Below are 5,000 nucleotides of genomic sequence, written 5' to 3' on the forward strand. Positions count from 1 at the left end.
CGTAGGTATAACCCTATGTCACCGATTGGTTTTGATCTAATAAAAGCGTTCCTTCCATCTCTGGGCGGAACTCCATTTTGCATGTATTAGCTCTAGAATTACCACAGTTATCCAAGTAAATGTGGGTACAATCTAAGGAACCATAACTGATTTAATGAGCCATTCGCGGTTTCACCTTAATACGGCACGTACTGAGACATGCATGGCTTAATCTTTGAGACAAGCATATGACTACTGGCAGGATCAACCAGGGAGCGAGCTTCGTAAAGACTCCTCCTCCTCTCCTACTTCACCATCGTCGTCGGTTTCACTTTTGCAGATCACCGATCGACGACACTCTCTTTTCTCTCTAGTTTCTAATTTTCGAGACAAGAATTATCACACAGAGAAATATCCACGAAACTATTCTCTCCGTCGTGATACTTGAGCTCCTTCGGCAACGATCCACCAGCCTTTCACACACAATTCTTCTTCATATGAGAGTGAAGAATCACAGAACATATCCTTCCACAAAAATATTCCTGTGAACTTCCTCTCTCTCGGATCGAGCCGCCCTTTCACACAATTTCCAGAGCCAAGCATCACAGTGATATCTTGCTCGCACGTCACTACTCCTTTCTCATCTTTTACTTTCAATCAATTGGGATTGCACACCTCAACACAATTCAGATAGATCCACAATTTTTCGTGTGCACAAATATCCCACAACACATGTTCAGAAACTCGTGACACGAACAGCAAACTCATGTGATCCACAGTATTAAATCTTTGCTTTTGCGTGTCACGTAAAGATTGTAACTTCGACAAGGAGTCTCGGTTCGTTCATTTATTTGACAATTCCAACATTGGTGTCGGACCTCGACAAGCACGAATCACACACGCCGTTGGTCATCCATCGGTAAGCACGTACACCGGACCTCCGCAGAAAACTCTACGGAGCGGTATACGCTCGCGCTAAGCATCCATCGTACAGGCACGTAAACCACTCACGCTGGTCACTGACGACGAAGCGCGTATCAAGCACGCTGGGCAAAGTCGACAGAAGCGCGTAATAGTGGCATGCCGAAACATATCGAGATAGCGCGTTAAGCGTCGTGCTGGGCATAGCGAGCTGGCGCGGAATGTGCGCGCTGCACATATCGAAAATCTGACACCTCTTGATATTTAGGCTTTCCATTCTCACGTAAGCCCGGCGCCCGCCTTAAAGACGGAACGTTTCGTTCAGTTTAAATAAACTCATTCGCTCGGACAAAGAGTTGATGCTCAGTAAGTACGAGTATACACGCTAGTGCATACAAGTCACCAACGTCCAAAGGACGATTACCACATAAGGGCCATTCGGTCTTAGACACCGACCCGTGGTCATGCTGTGTAGAGAAAGATCCGGAACGTAAACCGTTCGAAGACACTCGAGATACAAGATCCCGAGGAGCGGTGGACTGCTTCTCGACCGAGATCGTAGAATAGCCACGCGCCCAGCGATGCCTCGACCGGCACGCCCGGACCGACGCTTCTCTTATAGATACCGAGTGGCCGGCCGAGAGGCCGGCGACGGCCGACCGTAGCCGCGCGGCCTTACGGTGGGAACTCGCCGCGCGTGCAGCACTCCCGGCCGGTACGCTGCCACTTAGACTCGGCAGATGAACACGTACACGTACGAGGTCGTATAAAAGTAACTTAATACTAAACTGCGGACATTATACTGCTATAATCACAAACTTTCAACATGTTTCAACCACATATTTTAAGACTATATACATACAGATATAGCAATATTGAAAATATTCTAAGTCCCCGTTCGTGTCGCTCCGGAACCGAATGTCGACGGAACGAAATGACAACGGTAGATCCTTATTCCTGGTGCTCGTGGCTCTCTAAAACCATACACTTGTTCTCCTCTGTCTCTTACCTGTGTCGAGATAATCGAGAATCATGGAGCGTTCGTGTCGCTCCGGAACCGAAAGTCGTCGGTTCGAAACGAGAACGTTAGATCCATATTCCTGATCGTTGAGGCACTCTAAAACTATTAGGCTGTTTTGCTCTCTGATGCCCGTGGACCGAGAGAACGTAGAATAACGGAGCGATCGTGTCGCTCCGGAGCCCGAGCGAAAAAATTCTAAGTCCCCGTTCGTGTCGCTCCGGAGCCCGAGCGAAAAAATTCTAAGTCCCCGTTCGTGTCGCTCCGGAACCGAATGTCGACGGAACGAAATGACAACGGTAGATCCTTATTCCTGGTGCTCGTGGCTCTCTAAAACCATACACTTGTTCTCCTCTGTCTCTTACCTGTGTCGAGATAATCGAGAATCATGGAGCGTTCGTGTCGCTCCGGAACCGAAAGTCGTCGGTTCGAAACGAGAACGTTAGATCCATATTCCTGATCGTTGAGGCACTCTAAAACTATTAGGCTGTTTTGCTCTCTGATGCCCGTGGACCGAGAGAACGTAGAATAACGGAGCGATCGTGTCGCTCCGGAGCCCGAGCGAAAAAATTCTAAGTCCCCGTTCGTGTCGCTCCGGAGCCCGAGCGAAAAAATTCTAAGTCCCCGTTCGTGTCGCTCCGGAACCGAATGTCGACGGAACGAAATGACAACGGTAGATCCTTATTCCTGGTGCTCGTGGCTCTCTAAAACCATACACTTGTTCTCCTCTGTCTCTTACCTGTGTCGAGATAATCGAGAATCATGGAGCGTTCGTGTCGCTCCGGAACCGAAAGTCGTCGGTTCGAAACGAGAACGTTAGATCCATATTCCTGATCGTTGAGGCACTCTAAAACTATTAGGCTGTTTTGCTCTCTGATGCCCGTGGACCGAGAGAACGTAGAATAACGGAGCGATCGTGTCGCTCCGGAGCCCGAGCGAAAAAATTCTAAGTCCCCGTTCGTGTCGCTCCGGAGCCCGAGCGAAAAAATTCTAAGTCCCCGTTCGTGTCGCTCCGGAACCGAATGTCGACGGAACGAAATGACAACGGTAGATCCTTATTCCTGGTGCTCGTGGCTCTCTAAAACCATACACTTGTTCTCCTCTGTCTCTTACCTGTGTCGAGATAATCGAGAATCATGGAGCGTTCGTGTCGCTCCGGAACCGAAAGTCGTCGGTTCGAAACGAGAACGTTAGATCCATATTCCTGATCGTTGAGGCACTCTAAAACTATTAGGCTGTTTTGCTCTCTGATGCCCGTGGACCGAGAGAACGTAGAATAACGGAGCGATCGTGTCGCTCCGGAGCCCGAGCGAAAAAATTCTAAGTCCCCGTTCGTGTCGCTCCGGAGCCCGAGCGAAAAAATTCTAAGTCCCCGTTCGTGTCGCTCCGGAACCGAATGTCGACGGAACGAAATGACAACGGTAGATCCTTATTCCTGGTGCTCGTGGCTCTCTAAAACCATACACTTGTTCTCCTCTGTCTCTTACCTGTGTCGAGATAATCGAGAATCATGGAGCGTTCGTGTCGCTCCGGAACCGAAAGTCGTCGGTTCGAAACGAGAACGTTAGATCCATATTCCTGATCGTTGAGGCACTCTAAAACTATTAGGCTGTTTTGCTCTCTGATGCCCGTGGACCGAGAGAACGTAGAATAACGGAGCGATCGTGTCGCTCCGGAGCCCGAGCGAAAAAATTCTAAGTCCCCGTTCGTGTCGCTCCGGAGCCCGAGCGAAAAAATTCTAAGTCCCCGTTCGTGTCGCTCCGGAACCGAATGTCGACGGAACGAAATGACAACGGTAGATCCTTATTCCTGGTGCTCGTGGCTCTCTAAAACCATACACTTGTTCTCCTCTGTCTCTTACCTGTGTCGAGATAATCGAGAATCATGGAGCGTTCGTGTCGCTCCGGAACCGAAAGTCGTCGGTTCGAAACGAGAACGTTAGATCCATATTCCTGATCGTTGAGGCACTCTAAAACTATTAGGCTGTTTTGCTCTCTGATGCCCGTGGACCGAGAGAACGTAGAATAACGGAGCGATCGTGTCGCTCCGGAGCCCGAGCGAAAAAATTCTAAGTCCCCGTTCGTGTCGCTCCGGAGCCCGAGCGAAAAAATTCTAAGTCCCCGTTCGTGTCGCTCCGGAACCGAATGTCGACGGAACGAAATGACAACGGTAGATCCTTATTCCTGGTGCTCGTGGCTCTCTAAAACCATACACTTGTTCTCCTCTGTCTCTTACCTGTGTCGAGATAATCGAGAATCATGGAGCGTTCGTGTCGCTCCGGAACCGAAAGTCGTCGGTTCGAAACGAGAACGTTAGATCCATATTCCTGATCGTTGAGGCACTCTAAAACTATTAGGCTGTTTTGCTCTCTGATGCCCGTGGACCGAGAGAACGTAGAATAACGGAGCGATCGTGTCGCTCCGGAGCCCGAGCGAAAAAATTCTAAGTCCCCGTTCGTGTCGCTCCGGAGCCCGAGCGAAAAAATTCTAAGTCCCCGTTCGTGTCGCTCCGGAACCGAATGTCGACGGAACGAAATGACAACGGTAGATCCTTATTCCTGGTGCTCGTGGCTCTCTAAAACCATACACTTGTTCTCCTCTGTCTCTTACCTGTGTCGAGATAATCGAGAATCATGGAGCGTTCGTGTCGCTCCGGAACCGAAAGTCGTCGGTTCGAAACGAGAACGTTAGATCCATATTCCTGATCGTTGAGGCACTCTAAAACTATTAGGCTGTTTTGCTCTCTGATGCCCGTGGACCGAGAGAACGTAGAATAACGGAGCGATCGTGTCGCTCCGGAGCCCGAGCGAAAAAATTCTAAGTCCCCGTTCGTGTCGCTCCGGAGCCCGAGCGAAAAAATTCTAAGTCCCCGTTCGTGTCGCTCCGGAGCCCGAGCGAAAAAATTCCAAGTCCCCGTTCGTGTCGCTCCGGATTGCTGAGTCGAATTGTGTGCAAGTGCCAGCGGCGTAGTGTTTCTTCGGCCGTTGCGCAGTATTGCCGGCGGGGTATCGTTTCGTCGTTCGTGGTGTACGACTAGTGGAATATTTACCTACGTATAAATAATCTGCGCATGAATGGCGGGA

General features: G+C 50.0%; 1 non-coding gene across 1 annotated transcript in view; it reads right to left on the reverse strand.

The window, feature by feature from the left end:
• The window catches only part of LOC143187824 (small subunit ribosomal RNA), a 1,921-nt gene extending 1,667 nt beyond the window's left edge, over window positions 1-254 (reverse strand). Inside the window, exon 1 of the ribosomal RNA XR_013003312.1 lies at window positions 1-254. This exon is cut by the window's left edge and continues 1,667 nt beyond it. This is a non-coding gene — a ribosomal RNA (small subunit ribosomal RNA).
• Window positions 255-5,000: the final 4,746 nt, after the last annotated feature.

This window comes from Calliopsis andreniformis, unplaced genomic scaffold, assembly GCF_051401765.1.
Source record: "Calliopsis andreniformis isolate RMS-2024a unplaced genomic scaffold, iyCalAndr_principal scaffold0349, whole genome shotgun sequence".
Taxonomy (NCBI): domain Eukaryota; kingdom Metazoa; phylum Arthropoda; class Insecta; order Hymenoptera; family Andrenidae; genus Calliopsis; species Calliopsis andreniformis.